Raw genomic sequence first — 20,912 nt, 5'->3', positions numbered from 1 at the left:
GATTTTTACATCGCTAGATGTATTTCAATTTTTTTCTACATCTGACTTGTTCATTTGTCGCTCAAGCCAATATATTCATATTACTGCACTATGGATCAAATATTAATAAACGATTCAGGAGCGCTGTCAATGAGTTGGCTATATCTATTCTGTGATATACAATAATTTGTACTCCATATATTTACCAGTCTGGCAATTTTCATATTGAGTTTTATAATATTTAAGACAATGGGAGGTTATTGCAAATGGTGCTAAAAGAATGCTACTTTAAGAAGCATATATATTCCAATGCACACATTTCGAATATCAAATCACATAAACACAACACACAGGTAGTAGTCATACAATGTGATCAATTGCAGAGACAGATGGTGAGGAAAATCACGTGATTTTATCGTTGGTTATACACCTTTGATCGCTCTGCCCACTAATGCACCTCTTCCAGGATAGCGGTTAATATTACCAACCTATGAGCAGTTTAAAAACAGTATTTTAAAACTATCAAAGAGGCAAAGAAATATTTCCTTTCCCCCTCTACAGTGGTATATGTCCTTATCGTCCACAAAAATAAAATAAAAACACGTGACCTAGACCCAGGGTAGTCAATAGTCAGTCATACACCGATACTACTTTGAAGAACCCATATCGTGAATTGCAAAAAATAGGAGCACTGTCTGTGCTGCAGAAAAGGAGTCATAACATTCTAGTGGTACTCAGTCCTTGCTTCTAGTTTTGGAAAGAGTAGAGAAACTAGCCCTTAAATATTACATATTCACATTTATATACAAAGACTTTTAAAAATATATTATCTAAATGTTTAAGGCATCACATGACCACTGAACATTTGGACTCATAGTAACTAAGGGAGCCTGGCTTGACAGAGGCAGGTAATGAGAAAAAAATAGGCCCAACAAAATTTTTAACAAATTTTCCCCTTATAAGACATGTGGCATGGACAGTTACAGGAAGAGGTGTTTTAATGGTTTTATCATCACTTCTTTGGAATGACACATGTAACTCTCTAATGGCCTTGCCACTGTTGCGTAAAGTGGCCATCACAAACATATGCAGATAAAACCTTCATATCACACCATAACTTCATGTTATATAGGTGATATGTAATAGGTGAGAAACTGGTGGAATAATAATAATCTCTTTATATATTTGTAACTAACCTGGTTCCTTTTGAACTTTAAAAAAATTGGTTAAAACTATAGTAGAGAATAGAATTATCAGACACATAGATGAACATGATACATCTGGGAACAGTGAAAAGGGCTTTTGTAAGGGGAAATTATTCCTCACCAATCTATTCGAATTATTTAAGATGTCAACAAACATGTGGACCAGCATGATTCAGCTAATACAGTCTACTTGGACTTTTAGAAAGCCTTTGACAAAGTCCCACACCAAAGACTCTTAAGCAAAGTAAGCAGTCTTGGGGTAAAAGGAAAGGCCCTCTCTTGGCTCAGCAACTGTTTAAAAGATAGGAAACAAAGGGTAGAAATAAAGGTCAGTTTTCAGAATGTAGAAAAGTAAATAGTGGGGTTTCCCAAGAATCTGTACAGGGATCAGTGCTGTTCATAGGGTGACCAGATGTCCCGATTTTATAGGGACAGTCCTGATATTTAGGACTTTTTCTTATATAAGCACCTATTACCCCCCCCCCCCACACACACGTCCTGATTTTTCACATTTGCTATCTGGTCACCCTAGCTGTTCAACATATTCATAAATTATTTGGAAAAGGGGGTAAACCATTTGCAGAGGCTATAAAATTCCTAAAGGCAGTTAAATCCAAAGCTAACTATGAAGAGCTACCAATGGATCTCATAAAACTGGGTGATGGGGCAACAAAATGGCAGATGAAATTCAATGTTGATAAATGCAAAGTAATGCACATTGGAAAAAATAATCCCTACTATACATACAAAATGATGGGGCCTAAATTAGCTTTTACTATTCAAGAAAGAGATCTTGGCATCATCATGGACAGCTCTCTTAAAACTGCAGCCAATTAGTTCCTTTTAGCATCCATTTATCATTGTGCTATTTGCCATTTCATACATAAACAATGTAGGCTAAATAGACTGAAATTGTAGGATTGCCGAAGTATAAGACTGCAAGTATTTAGGAATGATGACTGTGTATTAGGTAAAAACAGTGAGGAGTCCTTGTGGCACTTTAGAGACTAACAAGTTTATTTGGGTATAAGCTTTTGTGGGCTATAACCCAGTTCATCAGATGCATGGAGTGAAAAAAAGTAGGCAAGTATAAATATAAAGCAGATGAAAAGATGGGAGTTGCCTTACCAAGTGTGGGGGGGTCAGTGCTAATGAGGCCAATTTAATTAGGGTGGACGTGGCCTATTCCCAACAGTTGACAAGAAGGTGTGAATATCAACACAGGGGAAATTATTTTTTGTAGTGACCCAGCCACTCCCAGTCTTTATTCAGGCCTAATTTGATGGTGTCAAGTTTGCAAATTAATTCCAGTTCTGCAGTTTCTCCTTGAAGTCTGTTTTTGAAGGGGTTTTTTTGTTTTTTTTTTGTGTTTTTTTTTGAAGAATGGCCACTTTTAAGTCTGTTATTGAGTGTCCAGGGAGATTGAAGTGCTCTCCTACTGGTTTTTGACTTTTACAATTCTTGATGTCTGATTTGTGTCCATTTATTCTTTTGCATAGAGACTGTCCAGTTTGGCCAATGTACATGACAGAGGGGCATTGTTGGCACATGATGGCATATATCACATTGGTAGATATGCAGGTGAACAAGCCCCTGATGGTGTGGCTGATGTGGTTAGGTCTTATGATGATGTTCCTTGAATAGATATGCAGACAGAGTTGGCAACAGAGTTTGTTGCAGGGATTGGTTCCTGGGTTGGTGTTTTTGTTGTGTGGTGTGTAGTTGCTGGTGCATATTTGTTTCAGGTTGGGGGACTGTCTGTAAGCGAGGACTGGCCTTTCTTCCAAGGTCTGTGAGAGTGAGGGATTGTCCTTCAGGATAGGTTGTAGATCCTTGATGATGTGCTGGAGAGGTTTTAGCTGAGGGCTGTAGGTGATGGCTAGTGCATTCTGTTACTTTGTTTGTTTGGCCGGTCCTGTAGTAGGTGACTTCTGGGTACCCTTCTGGCTCTCAATCTGTTTCTTCACTTCCCCAGGTGGATATTGTAGTTTTAAGAACGCTTGATAGAGATCCTGTAGGTGTTTGTCTCTGTCTGAGGGATTGGCGCAAATGTGGTTGTATCTTAGGGCTTGGCTGTAGACACTGGATCGTATAATGTGGTCTGGATGAAAGCTGGAGGCATGTAGATAAGTATAGTGGTCAGTAGGTTTCTGGTATACGATGGTGTTTATGTGACCATCGCTTATTTGCACTGTAGTGTCCAGGAAGTGGATCTCTTGTGTGGACTGGTCCAGGCTGAGGTTGATGGTGGGGTGGAAATTGTTGAAATCCTGATGGAATTCCTCAAGGGCCTCCTTCCCATGGGTCCAGAAGATGAAGATGTCATCAATGTAGCGCAAGTAGAATAGGGGCACTACGGGAGGAGAGCTGAGGAAACGTTGTTCTAAGTCAGCCATAAAAATGTTGGCTAACGAAAGCTTATGCCCAACTTAATTTGTTAGTCTCTAAGGTGCCACAAGGACTCCACATTGTTTTTGCTGATACAGACTAACACGTCTACCCTTCTGAAACCTATGTATTAGGTATATAAGTAAAACATGGCTGGAATGCAAGGGTTACAGGCTGAGGCCTGTAAGATTTTAGTTTAGCCATACTAGGCCTTGATCTTAAGAATGCTTGACATGAGTGGGGGACATAGGAATAACCCTATGCCAGTCAGGTTAAGAGATTACTGTGAAAGATATGCTAATAGGTAATGTTACAGAAAACTAGATTGCAATAAACCGCAATGAACTGTGCAAGATCACGAAACACCTGATTGTAATATCATGGAATGTCCTATCCTGACCACAGGGTACATGTTGTGCATAGATACTAATGAGAATAAGAGGAACTAAGAAACAATCTATGAAAAACTTGACACCCCAACATTCATAAGCTGTGGAAGTACAGATAAGGAAAAGAAGTATATGTATATGCATAAGGTGTTATGCACGGTCAGAAAAACAATACAAAAGAGGTTCACTGGTTGAGAAAAAGTGGGATGACCCCAAGGGATGACCCCCACGGGACAGCCCAAGCAGGAACCATATGTCTGTCAATGATTGTCTGTTGAGAGATCAGTCAGACCCTAGAATATCTTTGAGGATGTGAGTATGACTACAGTCTTAGTCATTGCATGTTTTTTGTATGATTTATATATGCATACATCATTGTAACTTTACTTATTGCTTTAATAAAACTTGTAGTACAGATAAGACTTTTTACTTGTGGTCATGTCTGTGGTCACTATCCTTGAAGTTTGTGTGTTCCTAGAGTCTCTAAATTTGAGAGAAACAGAAGAGGAGATTTTCAGTCTTCTGAACTTGAAAATGTAGCAACAGGAGCTGAACTCATGGTAGTTTAATACAAATTATTATATTTAATTTAAAGAAATAAAAAGTCTACAAAACATCTGCTCAATGTGCAATGTGCAAAAAGGCTAACACAATGTTAGGAACCATTAGAAATGGGATAGATAATGAGGCAGAAAATATCATAATGCCACAATATAAATCCATGGTACACCCAAGCCTGAAATACTGCATGCAGTTCTGGTTGCCCAATCTCAAAAAAGATATATTAGAATTAGAAAAAGTACAGAGTAGGGTAACAAAAATTATTAGGGGTATGAAATAGCTTCTGTACCAGGAGATATAAAGGAGTTTGAAAAGAGATAACTGGGGTGAGGGAGGATAGAGGTATGATAGAGGTCTATAAAATCATGAATGGTATGGAGAAAGCGAATAAAGAAGTGTTATTTACCCCTTCACATAACACAGCAACCAGGGGTCACCCAATGAAATTAATAGGCAGCAGCTTTAAAACAAACTTAAGGAAGTACTTCTTCACAAAATGCAGTCAATCTGTAAAACTCACTGTCAGGGGGTGCTGTATAAAGCCAAAAGTATAACTGGGTTCAAAAGAGAATTAGATACAGTCAAGGAGGAAAAGTCCATCAGCCACGATTAGCCAAAATGATCAAGGATGCAACTCATGGTTTGGGTGTCCCTGAACCTCTGCATGCCAGAAGCTGGGACTGGATGACAGGGGATGGATAACTTGATAATTTCCCTGTTCTGTTCATTCCCTCTGAAGCATCTGGCATCAGCCACTGTCAGAAGAAAGGATATTGGGCTACATGGACTATTGGTCTGATCCAGTATGGCCATTCTTCTTATTATTATAAGCTAGGAAGATTTCTGCTAAAGAAGCAATTCAATCATCTTGCTTTTTAATCTTTATCTTCAATAAATTTGCATTAAGACTTTTCTCTATCATTACAAAAAGTATATCTTATTGGAGGAAAATAAATACTTCTGGATAATACAGTTATTCCAAGCAACTTCTTTGAAATGAAAGATAGGATGTTCTTCCATTACAAGAGGAGTTGATTTGTAGACAAAGCACTGGACTCAGACTTGGGAGGTTCGAGTTCTATTTCTTCTCTGTCAGAGATTTCCACTCTGATTTGTGACAAGTCATTCCCCTTGTATTCAACTCCTCCCAGTAAAATGGGTAATAACGCTACTCTAAATTGCAGGGGTGTATTGTGGACAACATCACTAGAAGAAAAGACATTTTAGACTTGATTCTGACCAACAGAGAGGAATTGGTAACAAATTTGAAGGTGGAAAACAATGTGGGTCAGAGTTACTAGGGAAAGGAAGGAGCAAGAGCAGGAGAATAAGGACTTCAAGAAAGCAAACTTTAACAAACTCAGAGAACTCATAGGTAAGGAGAAGAAAATCTAAGGGAGAAAGGAGTTCAGGAGAGCTGGCAGTTTCTCAAGGAGACAATATTAAAAGCACAACTGCAAACTATCTTGATGCAAAGGAAATATAAGAATAAGGCACAAAATAAGTTACTCCAAGAAAGAGACTTCAAAGTCAATAAAAAGTGGGTCTTTTAATACATTAGGAGCAAGAGAAATACAAAGGAAAGTGAAGATCTTCTACTTAATAAGGAAGGAGGCCTAAAAACTGTTGACATCAAGATGGCTTAGGTATTTAATACCTATTTTGCTTCAGTCTTCACTAAAAAGATTAATGGTAATAGTGATGTTGCACTCCATATGATTTTATGAAAACATGCTAATTAGTGTGAATATAATGTAACTGGAATATGCTTCATGCAAAAGGTCTCTTGTAAGGTATCATTACAACATACTGAGTATGGTCATTCTATTTGTATAAATGTATCATTCTTGTATCTGAACCTATAAATCTGAAATATAACTCTGAGGTCTATTGTAATTATGCAAAGTGTGGGCCATTAATGGTGGTTTGGAATCTTAATGGCTCCCATCAACTAGGACAACTGATTGTTGTCATAACTATAAAGGGAAGGGTAACAGCTGTCCTGTGTACAGTACTATAAAATCCCTCCCTGGCCAGAGACTCCAAAATCCTTTTCCCTGTAAAGGGTTAAGAAGCTCAGGTAACTTGGCTGGCATCTGACCCAAATGACCAAAAAGGGGACAAGATACTTTGTTTTCTCAACTTGTAAATGTACCTTTTACTAGAGTGTTTATCTTTGTTTGCTGTACTTTGAACCCAAGACTAGAGGGGAGTCCTCTGAGCTCTTTAAGTTTGATTACCCTGTAAGGTTAATTTCCATACTGATTTTACAGAGATGATTTTTACCTTTTTCTTTAATTAAAAACCTTCTTTTTAAGAACCTGATTGATTTTTCCTTGTTTTAGATCCAAGGGGGTTGGATCTGTATTCACCCGGAGTTGGTGGGAGGAAGGAGGGGGAATGGTTAATTTCTCCTTGTTTTAAGATCCAAGGGGTTTGGATCTGTATTCACCAGGGAATTGGTGAAAGGTTTCTCAAGGCTTCCCAGGGAGGGAATCCAATTGGGAAATGGTGGCAGCGGACCAGAGCTAAGCTGGTAGTTAAGCTTAGAAGTTTTCATGCAGGCCCCTACATTTGTACCCTAAAGTTCAAAGTGGGGATACAGCCTTGACAATTGTAAATGGCTCTGTTTACTTGCAAGGCTTCCTGTGAGTCAGGCCAGGAAGAATGAAGGCTTGGGGTCTCACAGGACGTGTGACCATGTCACCTGGTACTGGAATCCATCTTAAACCTGGTGTTTTTCCATTTAGAAGGAGGGAGGGGGGGCCCAGAGAGACAAAAGATTCCCACCTTGTGCCAAAGCTATTTAAGGGGGTGGAACAGAACAAAGGGGGTTCCAGTCATGAGAAATCCCCTAGTTACTACCTGAGCTGGAGCTAACAAGAACTGTACTAGGGAAAGGATTGGGCCCAGACTAGGAAGGAGTCCAGTCTGTGAAAGAAGCTTATTGGAACATCTCTGGGGGTGAGATTTCATCTGTAATCAGTTTCTTAATGTATTAGGCTTAGACTTGCATGTTTTGCTTTATTTTGCTTGGTAACTTACTTTGTTCTGTATGTTATTATTTGGAACCACCTAAATGCTACTTTTTATACTTAATAAAATCACTTTTGCTAATTATTTAACCCAGAGTAAGTAATTAATACCTGGGGGAGCAAACAGCTGTGCATATCTTTCTATCAGTTTTATAGAAGGTGGACAATTTATGAATTTACCCTGTATAAGCTTTATACAGAGTAAAACGGATTTATTTGGGATTTGGATCCCATTGGGAGCTGGATGTCTGGGTGCTAGAGACAGAAACACTTCTTAAGCTGTTTTCAGTTAAGTCTGCAGCTTTGGGGTGAGTGGTTCAGACCCTGGGTCTGTGTTGGAGCAGACTGGTGTGTCTGGCTTGACAAGACAGGGTTCTGGAGTCCCAAGCTGGCAGGGAAAATGGGCTCAGGGGTAGTCTCATCACACCAGGTGACAGTCCCAAGGGGGTCTCTGTGATCGAATCCGTTACAGTGACCAGATAATTAATACAATGAATATTAACGAGAGAGAAGATATGATGCTGATAGACCAGGTGCCAGCTCATGCTAAGGTCCCCAGGTCTCAATTAAACACTGAACAATACATACCTAAAATCAATCTGGGTCACCTATGTGTTAGTATTGTTAAAACAGATATTAGAATTACAAGAACATCTTTAGACTTTATTGAATGCTTTTGAGTTACTGCATGCATTAATCTAATTTATAACATCTGTAACACATATTGTAAGGTAATCTTTGAGCAGCTGTAGTGTGAGTCTCTGTGACTGTGTAAATCACCACACAGGAGAGAGACATCATCTAGTTTGAAGGGCTGATATTCAAAAGAAGGTGTTATGCCCTTCCCAGAAGGAAAGATCCATCAGTACCAGATAGACTACTGTGGATCCTTGCAGCTGGAATTTCCCTATATTTCATCAACAAGAGGACAAAAGACTTTTGTTGTTCTGTCCTTCTTCCTATGAAGATGAGTCATGTAAGCAGACCCCTCTGTCACATATTGGCAGTGGTGGCTCCAGGCACCAGTGCTCCAAGCGCGTGCCTGGGGCGGCAAGCCGCGGGGGGCGCCCTGCCGGTCCCTGCGAGGGCGGCAGTCAGGCAGCCTTCAGCGGCATGCCTGAGGGAGATCCACCGGTCCCGCGGATTCGGCGGCAATTCAGCGGCGGGTATGCCAAAGCCGCGGGACCGGCAGACCTCCCACAGGCATGCCGCCGAATCCGCGGGACCGGGGATCTCCCGCAGGCAGGCCGCCAAAGGCAGCCTGCCTGCCGTGCTTGGGGCAGCAAAAAAGCTAGAGCCGCCCCTGCATACTGGGGCACAATTCAGACTGGTGGGGGGCTGTGTAACCCCTTCCCTGCAACTGTAGGTGCCTTACAGTGCCTTGCCATAGTAGCTCCCACCTGGGCCACTCACAAACAGCTTTCAAGCCACACCCTGATGGTCTCTGTGTAACTGCACCCTGCCAAGTACACCCTGGCTCTTACCAGCCTTGGCTATACTGTCCCAGATCTTCATGTCTTATGCTGCCTAGCCCTTTCATAGAAACATAGAATCACAGAATATCAGGGATGGAAGGGACCTCAGGAGGTCATCTATTCCAACCCCCTGCTCAAAGCAGGACCAATCCCCAACTAAATCATCCCAGCCAGGGTTTTGTCAAGCCTGACCTTAAAAACCTCTAAGGAAGGACATTCCACCACCTCCCTAGGTAACGCATTCCAGTGCTTCACCACCCTCCTAGTGAAAAAGTTTTTCCTAATATGCAACCTAACTCCCCCCCGCGCGCACACACACACACACACACACACACACACTGCAACTTGAGACCATTACTCCTTGTTCTGTCATCTGGTACCAGTGAGAACAGTCTAGATCAGTGGTCCCCAACCTTTTTGTGGCCAGCAGCACATTCATGTTTTCAGAAGAGTGTGGCGGGCACCAACAATTTTTCAAGGCTTATTTTGTATTTGTACATTAAATAATACGAAAAACATCATATTTAATATTACATAATATATGAATCCATAAGATAAAAAAGGCAATTTTTCATGTAAAAGGTATTAATTAAATTATTCGGCAATTACTCTTTCACCTTACCATGTGAATTTCCTCTTTTTTATCTACCTGTAAGAAAAATTAAGGAGTTTTTACAAAATAAATATCATAAACATTCAGTCCATTCTGCAGAGGCGGAGCGGTGTTTGTTTGTTTGTTTGTTTGTTTGTTTGGCAGCAGTTCTGGGCAGTGTAGAGAGAAGCCTGAGAGAAGCCGCGAGGACAGAGAACACCGGCGCCCGCAGTCTGCAGCCCCGGAGTACTCTGTCCCCAGCAGGTGCGGGGCCCTTGCTTCTCTCCCCTGCTGGGCACTAGGCAGACCCCGCGCCTGCCAGGGACAGAGAACACCGGCGCCCGCAGCCTGCAGCCCCAGAGTTCTCTGTCCCCAGCAGGCATGGGGCCGTGGCTGCCGGGGACAGAGAGCACCAACGCCCGCAGCCTGCAGCCCCGGAGAAGCTGGAGAGAAGCCGCAGCCCCGTGCCTGCCAGGGACAGAGAACACTGGCGCCCGCAGCCTGCAGCCCCAGAGTTCTCTGTCCCTGGCCGGCGCGGGGCCATGGTTTCTCTCTCCTGCTGGGCACTAAGTGGGTGCACATAAATGCCCTGGCAGCCGCTATGGCACCTGCGGGCACCGTGTTGGCGACCACTGGTCTAGATCCATCCTCTTTGGAACCCCCTTTCAGGTAGTTGAAAGCAGCTATCAAATCCCGCCTCATTCTTCTCTTCTGCAGACTAAGCAATCCCAGTTCCCTCAGCCTCTCCTCATAAGTCATGTGCTACAACCCCCTAATAATTTTTGTTGCCCTCCGCTGGACTCTTTCCAATTTTTCCACATCCTTCTTGTAGTGTGGGGCCCAAAACTGGGCATGGTACTCCAGATGAGGCGTCACCAATGTCGAATAGAGGGGAATGATCATGTCCCTCGATCTGCTGGCAATGCTCCTACTTATAAAGCCCCAAAAGCAGTTAGCCTTCTTGGCAACAAGGGCACACTGTTGACTCATATCCAACTACTCGTCCACTGTAATCCCTAGGTCCTTTTCTGCAGAACTGCTGCCTAGCCACTCGGTCCCTAGTCTGTAGCAGTGCATGGGATTCTTCCATCCTAAGTGCAGGACTCTGCATTGTCCTTGTTGAACCTCATCAGATTTCTTTTGGCTCAATCCTCCAATTTGTCTAGGTCACTCTGGATTCTATCCCTACCCTCCAGCATATCTACCTCTCCCCCCAGATAAGTGTCATCTGCGAACTTGCTGAGAGTACAATCCATCCCATCATCCAGATCATTAATAAAGATGTTGATCAAAACTGGCCCCAGGACCGACACCTGGGGCACTCCGCTTGATACCAGCTGCCAACTAGACATAGAGCCATTGATCACTACCCATTGAGCCTGACAATCTAGCTAGCTTTCTATCCACCTTACAGTCCATTCATCCAGCCCATACTTCTTTAACTTGTCGGCAAGGATACTGTGGGAGACAGTATCAAAAGCTGTGCTAAAGTCAAGAAATAACATGTCCACTGCTTTCCCCTCATCCACAGAGCCAGTTATGGCTCATCATAGAAGGCAATTAGGTTAGTCAGGCATGACTTGCCCTTGGTATATCCATGCTGACTGTTCCTGATCACCTTCCTCTTCTCTAAGTGCTTCAGAATGGATTCCTTGAGGACCTGCTCCATGATTTTTCCAGGGACAGGTGAGGTTGACTGACCTGTAGTTTCCCGGATCCTCCTTCTTCCCTTTTTAAAAGATGGGCACTACATTAGCATTTTCCCAGTCATCCGGGACCTTCCTCGATTGCCACGAGTTTTCAAAGAGTTTTCAGAGCCAATGGCTCTGCAATCACATCTGCAAACTCCTTTAGCACCCTTGGATGCAGCGCATCCAGCCCCATGGACTTGTGCTCATCCAGCTTTTCTAAATAGTCCTGAACCACTTCTTTCTCCACAGAGGACTAGTCACCTGCTCCCCGTACTGTGCTGCCCAGGTCAGCAGTTTGGGTGCTGACCTTGTTCATGAAGACAGAGGCAAAAAAAGCATTGAGTACACTAGCTTTTTCCACATCCTCTGTCACTAGGTTGTCACCCCCATTCAATAAGGGGCCCACACTTTCCCTGACCTTCTTCTTGTTGCTAACATACCTGAAGAAACCCTTCTTGTTACTCTTAACATCTCTTGCTAGCTGCAACTCCAAATGTGATTTCCCCTTCCTGATTTCACTCCTGCATGCCTGAACAATATTTTTATACTCTTCCCTGGTCATTTGTCCAATCTTCCACTTCTTGTAAGCTTCTTTTTTGTGTTTAAGATCAGCAAGGATTTCACTGTTAAGCCAAGCTGGTCACCTGCCATATTTACTATTCTTTCTACACATTGGAATGATTTGTTCCTGCAACCTCAATAAGGATTCTTTAAAATACAGCCAGCTCTCCTGGACTCCTTTCCCCCTCATGTTATTCTCCCAGGGGATCCTGCCCATCAGTTCCTTGAGGGAGACAAAGTCTGCTTTTCTGAAGTGCAGGGTCCGTATTCTGCTGCTCTCCTTTCTTCCTTATGTCAGGATCCTGAACTTGACCATCTCATGGTCACTGCCTCCCAGGTTCCCGTCCACTTTTGCTTCCCCTACTAATTCTTCCCTGTTTGTGAGCAGCAGGTCAAGAAGAGCTCTGCCCCTAGTTGGTTCCTTCAGCACTTGCACCAGGAAATTGTCCCCTACACTTTCCAAAAACTTCCTGGATTGTCTGTGCACTGCTATATTGCTTTCCCAGAAGATATCGGCGTGATTGAAGTCCCCCATGAGAACCAGGGCATGTAATCTAGTAACTTCTGTTAGTTGCTTGAAGAAAACCTCATCCACCTCATCCCCCTGGTCTGGTGGTCTATAGCAGACTCCCACCAGTACGAACATATTAAGTCCATAATTCCTTTAAGGAAATAGTATGCAATCTTATTATCTTAAAGGGAGTTACCCAGAGACTTCTATTTCAACACATTAGATTAGATAAAACAGTAAAACAAATATATTAACTACAAAAAGATAGATTTTAAGTGAGAACAAGTATTGCAGCATAAAAGTCAGAAATGGTTACAAGAAAAACAGAGATAACATGCTTACTAGTATCTATTTAAGAAACTATCTTAGTTGCAAAGCACACTTTTTCACCACATGCTCCAGCAGATTATTGACCAAGGTCAGGACCCCTCCCCCAGAGTCCAATGGCTGTTTCCTTGTCTTCTCAGGTGCTGAAAATGATGTGGGCAGGGAGAGAAAGAGGGATCCCTTGGGATGTCTGTCCCTTCTTTTTATAGTTTCAGTCCCCCCCTTGAAAAATATTTCCAGCTGAGACCCAGGAGACAAAGAGTTGATATGGAAGGATATTCCATGGTGGTTTTTTTTTACCTGTTTGAACTTCCTTTGTTTTCCCTCACTGCTCGGTGACTCTGTTTACTGCTTAAATGCAAATTAAGGCAAGCACACATTCCTTCTTTTGTTTAGGACAGACCTGATTTCTGCTTGGGCAGGGCTGTAGAACATGTGTTCATAACATCATACAGGGGAATTTTATAACGTCACATACAATGTTGCCACACATATTTTACCAGTATATTACTGACCAGCAAATTTTGAGTTTTCATATGAAACCTTACAAGGCTTCCATTGTACAGAGATTATTAGAATAATGTGTAGAGTGTGAATATAGCAGTGTATTCCATCTCACCCAACCACCAGCAGTGCTTGCAGCTGAGAGTACATGCCAGGAGGGGGATAAAAGGAACTTTATCTCTATGCTGCTTGAACTCTGGGTGCAAAATGTTTCTAGGCATAAGCAAGAGATCCCCAGCTGCTATGCTTGGGTTACCCTCAAGAACATATACTGCTTGCTTATTATGGAAGCTTCCATTAGTTTTTAAAAATAAAGATTGTATCTCATTTGTGTTTCTATGATTACCTGCTTTAACCTTTTAAATAAATCTTGGATTTTCTTTTCTTATTTAATAAATCTTTATATAGTTTATTATAGAATTGAATAGAAGCCAATTGTCTTTGGTGTGATATCTACAGTGCAATTGACCTGGGGTAAACGACTGGTCCTTTGGGACAGGGAGTAACCTGAATATTGCTGTAATTCTTGATGTCAGGGACTAGCTATCAAAAAGGTAAGCTCATGTTGGTGGTGAGACAGACTAGTACATAAGGGGACTATCTGTGACTCCATGTTAAAGCTGTCATAGTGCCTGAGGTATTTACACTTGATATTTGTTTAGTGAAATCTAAGTATAGAACTCACAGCCAATTTGGGGTTTGTGCTTTGGTTCCTAATAGTCTGTCCTGAGTTTGGTACTTACTCTCTTGAGTCACTGCAGGCACACAAGCCAAAATAGGGAAAGAACAGGTGAAAGAATGTTTAAATAAGTTGGTAGGGCCTGACAAAATTCATCTTACAGTACTTAAGAAACTAGGTGACGCAATCTCAGAACTGTTAGCAATTTGCGAACTCCTAGGGGATAGATGAGGTCCCAGAGGACTAAAAAAGGGCAAACATAATACCTGTTTTTTAAAAGAGGAACAAGAATAACCTGCAGAATTATAAACCTGTCAGCCTAATTTCAATACCAGGATAGATACTGAAACTAATTATTAAACAATCAGTTTGTAAGGTTCTAGAGGACAACAGGATTATAAAGAATAGCCAGCATGGATTTGTCAAGAACAAAATATGCTAACCAACCTATTTGCCTTCTTTGACAGGGTTACTGGCCTTGGGGAATGGGCGGAAGTGATAGATGTGATATATATTGATTTTAGTAAGGTTTTTGACACAGTCCCACATTACATTCTCATAAGCACAATAGGGAAATGCCATCTAGATGAAATTTGTATAAAATGGATTCACAACTGGTTGAAAGACCTTACTCAAAGAGTAGTTATTAATGGTTCATTCACAAACTGGGAGGATGTATTTATTGGGGTCCTGCAGTGGTCAGTCCTGGGTTCAATATTATTCAATATTTTCATTAATGACTTTGATAATGGAGTGGAGAGTACACTTATAAAATTTGCAGATGACACCAAGATGGGAGGGCTTGCAAGCTCTTTGGAATAAAGGATTATAATTCAAAATGACCTCTACAAACTGGAGAATTGGTCTGAATTCAACAAGATGAAATTCAGTAAAGACAAGTGTAAAGTACCTAGGAAGGAAAACATCAAACACACAGCTACAAAATGGGGAATAATAACTGGCTAGATGGTAGTACTGCTGAAAAGGATCATGGGGTTATAGCAGATCACAAACTGAATATGAGTCAACAATGTGATGCAGTTATGAAAAAGGCTAATAACATTCTGGTGTGTATTAACAGGACTGTAATATGTAAGACATGGGAGACAATTGTCCCCCTGTATTCAGCACTGTTGAGGTTTCAGCCGCAGTACTGTGTCCAATTCTGGACACCACATTTTAGGAAAAATGTGGACAAACTGGAGAGAGTCCAGAGGAGAGCAACAAAAATGATCAAATGTTCAGAAAACCTGACCTATGCAGAAAGGTTAAACAAACTGGGCATATTTAGTCTTGTGAAAAGAAGACTGAAAGGGGACCTGATAACAGTCTTCAAATATGTTAAGGGCTGTTATAAAGACAATGGTGTTTAGTTGTTCTCCGTATCCACTGAAGGCAGGACAAGAAGTACAGTAATTGGCTTAATCTGCAGCAAGGAAGATTTAGGTTAGACTAGGAGAACTTTCTAACTATAAGGGCAGCAAAACACTTGACTAGGCTTCCAAGGAAGGTTGTGGAATCCCCATCATTGGAGGTTTTTAAGAACAGGTTGGACAAACACCTGTTGTGATGCTGGCAAACTAGGTGCCAACTTATGCCAAGATCCCCATATCTCATTTGAATATTGACAAACAGGTAGCTGGAATCAGTATAGCTCACCTGAGTGTTAGTATTATTAAAACAGGAATCAGAATGATAAAAATGTGATTAGTGTTTAGAATTTATCGAATGCTTGTAAGTTTCTGCATGCATTAATCTCACTTACAAAATCTGTATCCCACATTGCAAGGTAATATTTAAGCATTTATATTATAAGTCTCTGTAAGTCACCAGACAGGAGAGAAACATTAACTCCTGTTAAATACTAGCCTCCAACAAAAGATGTTATGTCCTGCCTGGCAAAGAAGCCCCATCAACACCAGAACAACTATTGTGGAACATCAGAGGACAAAAGATTCTGTTTATTACTCTTCCCCCATCCCCCATGAATAGGAAACCTTCAAATGAATTCCTTCCAACAGCTGAGTTTGCAACTTAAAGCAGAAGGGAGGAAGGAATCAGAAGCCCTAACAAGGAGGGACTGTACATTTATGCTACTTAAACTCTAAGGGGCAAGGATTACTAAACATAAGCAAAAGTTCCCAAGTGCTTAGCCAGTGTTAGCCCCAAGGAACACATAGAACTTGCTTATTAGAGAAGCTTCTACTACCTTTTGAAACTTAAGACTGTAACTCATTTGAGAGTGTATATTTAGCTGTTTTCATCTTTTCGTAGTTAATAAATGCTTAGATACTTTAGTATAGATTTGGCTACTAGCCTCTTTGATGTGAGACCTAAAGTGCAATGGACCTAGGGTAAGTGACTGATCCTTTGGGACCGAGAGTAACCTGAATATTGCTGTGATCATTGGTGGAAGGGACCATCTATCACAATGGCAAGCTTACCTTGGTGGTGAGACAGATTGGAGTATCCAAGGGGACTGCTTGTGACGCCATGTTAATGCTGTTAACGTGTTCAAACTTGATAACTGGTTGGTGAAAACTATATATAGAATTCACAGCCAAAAGGGGGGGGGGAATGAGAGGGGATTGTGCCCTGTTTCCTAACAGTCTGTCCAGGCTCTTGATTCATTGCAGAACAGCTTGACACCTGTCACAGATGGTATAGGTTTCCTTGGTCCTGACACGGTAGAGAGGGCTGGGAGGTCCTTGCCATTTTTATATTTTCATTATTCTATGATTAATTCATGTTTCAGAGATTCCAGTGATGTGTACCACATAATAGCCAAAAAAATTACTCACGTTCAGTTTCACAATGACCTCCTACACTCCTTGAAGAGGTAAACATATAATTTAAAAATCTGCAAACAAAGATGAATATGAAATTGGAAGCTTACCTCCCCAGCAGTCTCCTTCTCAGCATGTAAGATGCTACTTCCATTGGCCAGAAATAGCATCCCAGAGCTGTCACTGCACAGAATATTCTCTGCTATCTGGACATTAGGATTCTTCTTGCAATCCGAGGATAAACACAGCTGATATGAATAAGGTAAAGTTCCATCATCATAGTTCAGTGCGAACCTATGGCTAGCCTCTGAATAAGAGTCAGGACCAAAACACTGAAGTAATTTAGGTTTCCTTGAACTTCGCAATTTCACCACAATGACGAGTGTAACGGTCAGGAGGAATAAAAATGAGATCAAGGCTAAAGCCAGCACCAAGTAAAACTGTAAATCAGACTGCGATGCCGAGTCACCCGATTGGTCGCTCATTTCCGGAAGAGCCTCTTGGAAATTCTCAGCAAACACCAGGTTGAGAGTCACTGTGGCGGAGAGAGGCGGCTGCCCGTTATCCTTCACCAGGGTGACCAGCCTGTGCTTCACAGCATCTCTCTCCGCAAAGGCGCGGGTTGTCCGGATCTCCCCGCTGTGCAGCCCCATGCTGAAGAGCGTCGGTTCCGTGGCCTGGAGCAGATGGTAGGAGAGCCAGGCATTGTGTCCTGAGTCACCATCCACCGCCACCACCTTAGTCACCAGATAACCTGCCTCGGCCGAGTGAGGGACCATCTCGAACAAGGCGGAGCCATCGGCTCCCAGGGAAGGGTACAGGATGCGAGGGGCGTTATCATTCTGATCCAGAATAAACACCCTGACGGTGACATTGCTGCTGAGAGGCGGGGACCCGCCGTCTTGGGCCTTCACTTGCACTTCAAACTCCCGGAATTGCTCGTAGTCGAAGGAGCGCTGGGCATAGATAGCTCCGTTCTGGGAGTTAATGGAGATGTAGGAGGAGAGAGGCAGCTCCTGGAGGTTGCTGCTCAGGATGGAGTAAGTGACTCGGGCGTTCCGGTCCAGATCCCGGTCTGAGGCTTCTACACTAAAAATAGAGGCCCCCGAGGGATTGTTCTCTGGCACATAGGCGCTGTAGGAAGGTTTCTCAAAGACAGGGGCGTTGTCATTGATATCCGAGATCTGCAACAGGATGGCTTTCTGGGTGGAGAGCGGGGGAGAGCCTTTGTCTATGGCTGTGATTGTGATATTGTACACCGGGGTCCTTTCCCTGTCCAGGGTGCTGTCTGTGACAATTTTGTAATAATTATTGGAGGACGATATTATCTTAAACGGCAAATCATCCTGCAAATGGCAGGAGATCTTTCCATTATCTTCAGAATCTTGATCGTTAACATTGATCAGAGCTATCACTGTCCCGGGCAGTGAGTCTTCTGGGACTGGATTGGACATGGATGTTAGTGTCATTTCGGGTGCATTGTCGTTCTCGTCAAGAACCTCGATTTCCACTTTGCAGTGTGTCACTAGTCCGCCTCCATCCTTTGCTTCTACTGCCATGCGATAATCACGTGACTCTTCCAAGTCCAAAGGGTCCTTCACTGTAATTTTCCCGGTTTCTGGGTCCAGACTGAATTTCTGACGGGCTTTTTCTGGAATATTGCTGAAGACGTAGCTGATCTGAGCATTTGAACCTTCATCGTTGTCGGTGGCTTTAACCTGAAGCACTAAGGAGCCCGTCGGTGCATTTTCCCTCAGGCTGACTTTGTAGAGCTCCTGTGTGAAGATGGGGGGGTTGTCATTGGCGTCGGTGACATTAATCCATATCTGGGCGGTCCCAGTTCTCTGCGGCTCTCCCCCATCCACAGCCGTGAGGATCAAGTGAAGGCTGCGCTGGCTCTCCCGATCCAGGGGTTTCTGCAGCACTAAATCTGTATACTTATTTCCATCCTGGCTCTCTTTGACTTCCAGGATGAAATCCTGATTGGGGCTCAACTGATAACTCTGCAGAGAGTTCATCCCAACGTCAGTATCTTCAGCATTTCCCAGGAGAAAACGGGCACCTGGTAAAGTAGATTCAATAATCTCTAGTTCGATATTATCTTTCAGGAAAAGCGGGGCATTATCGTTAATGTCCTGGATCGCGACATTTATATGGAAAACATTCAAGGGATTTTCCAGCACAGTTTCGAAATTTATGAGGCAGAGTTGAGATGTCCCGCATATCTCTTCCCGGTCTATCCTGTCATTCACATAGACGTTGCCATTTTCTCCATTCACGCTGAAGTATTGCTTTTTAGCTGCAGAGACAACACGGAGCTTCCGGTTGGGCAGTTCTCTCACACTCAGTCCCAAATCCTTGGCGAGATTCCCCACAAGGGAACCTTTGGCCATTTCCTCAGGAATCGAATAACGAATCTGCTCCGAGACCGCCCGGCAGAACAAAGACAATAAGAAAGGAAATAACAGTACCTGCAGTGTGACTGCCCGGCCCGGCTCTCGGCGTCTGATTTCCATCCCGGTCCCTGTCAGATCTGCACTATTCTTGCTGTCTTCTTTGTTTTCATTAATCCCTTCGGGTTGAAGAAATGTACGATCAAGTAGTGCAAATAGAGTCCTGATTGTCTTCTTAGCTGTACAGAGCGCTCTGTGGCGGTTCCTTTTTCTCAGCCGGACTGTGAAGGTCTCTCTGTTGTTTCCTCTGCGATCTGCGCTGTGTGACGGAGCAATCACACTGCAGGAGGCTCGGATGGATCTCTGGCTCCAGCCCTGGCTCCGCATTGGCCAACAGCGGCACTCCGAGTCTCAGCCCGAGAACTGCAATAGCAGTGATTTTATTATGGGCGACGAAGCAGCACTAGGACTCTCGTGGGAGATTTTTTTTTTCTGTTCAAAATGTATTCTAAGTGTACAGTTTTGTAAAACGATTTCTCTTAATTGTAAACAAATGAATCACAGATGAGATGTAAAAGTCTCGACTATAAATACTGTGTACGTATGTTTGTGTGTAACCATTCAAGGATAGTGCAAACCTCGGACATTATTGAGTTTTCTGTATCGTTTGTGTGTATGTGGTGACAGTGATTCTTTCAGTATATTTATATTTGTATATCTGAATATGAAGAGGTAGGAGAACTTTCCAACATTCACAACAAGTTCTATTTAAAGAATCACATCTACCACAATCACTAATACCCGTGAGTGAGACACAGCCAATACTGTTTGACAGAGTCAGCATTTTTAATACGTGAATGACATGAGCGCACATGAGTAGCAGCGGGCTCTAACCCTCAAAGTAAACTTCTGAACTAAGCCATTTTCTGAGTTAGCTTTAGAGTCTTATTGCCCGTTTTAGCTTCTCTTTTTCCTTCAAACTATTTGGTCCACTCACAATACACAGAAAGAAGAACAGGAGTACTTGTGGCACCTTAGAGACTAACAAATTTATTAGAGCGGTGCCACAAGTACTCCTGTTCTTCTTTTTGCGGATACAGACTAACACGGCTGTTACTCTGAAACCTGTCACAATACACAGAGTGTTTCTAAAGCAACAAAGGAAAGTTTCCATTCTCAAATTGTACTATAAATACACACTAGGCAGAATTCTCCTACAGAAACAGACTGCACTAAAAAGCACAGTAAAAGGTTTCCAAACATACCCTGAAGTGTTCCAGATTTGAAGCATCTCTGGAAAGGTAAAATCAGTCCTAGTAAATCCGTATATTAAAAATTGCCCTACGATGCAAAGATAAAATAATACTGTCAAATATCCGTACACCACTGACTGATAAGTTATCTATAATCGGTCCACTCACCGTGGAAATTTCAGTTAGACATTTTAAAATTATTCTTAATCCATGTGGTGTTGAAAAACATATCTCTTCCTAGATAAACGTGACTAAGAAATGTTAGAATATTTCTTCTAATACTAGCTATGTTTAAAAGCATTAGTATAATCTGCCACACATATATGGCAACTTCTCAGGGCCCCAAACTAGGACACAAGAATATTATTATTACAAGACATGGAAAAATGTTCAAATAGTATCTTCATCCTAAATAACTATTTATAACTGTTGCTCCCTTTTCACTCCAGCTGCTCGTCAAATTTCTGGGCCCTGGGGAGGTTTCAGCTGGAAGCAGAAGTTGATGGAGTCTGGTATTTTCTTTGATGCAGACTTATTTATTTACAGTGAATGTACAAAGACCTTCTTCTCCAAAGACAGGAGG

The 20,912-nt window shown here is 42.4% G+C and overlaps 1 protein-coding gene across 1 annotated transcript in view; it reads right to left on the bottom strand.

The window, feature by feature from the left end:
• LOC128841919 (protocadherin gamma-B5-like) overlaps positions 1 to 20,912 on the bottom strand; it is a 226,322-nt gene that overhangs the window by 117,388 nt on the left and 88,022 nt on the right. The window lies entirely within an intron of this gene.

Source organism: Malaclemys terrapin, chromosome 8 (assembly GCF_027887155.1).
Source record: "Malaclemys terrapin pileata isolate rMalTer1 chromosome 8, rMalTer1.hap1, whole genome shotgun sequence".
In the NCBI taxonomy this organism is placed as follows: domain Eukaryota; kingdom Metazoa; phylum Chordata; order Testudines; family Emydidae; genus Malaclemys; species Malaclemys terrapin.
Note: the sequence above shows the minus strand (reverse complement) of the source record. Positions and strands in the feature narration are given on the sequence as shown.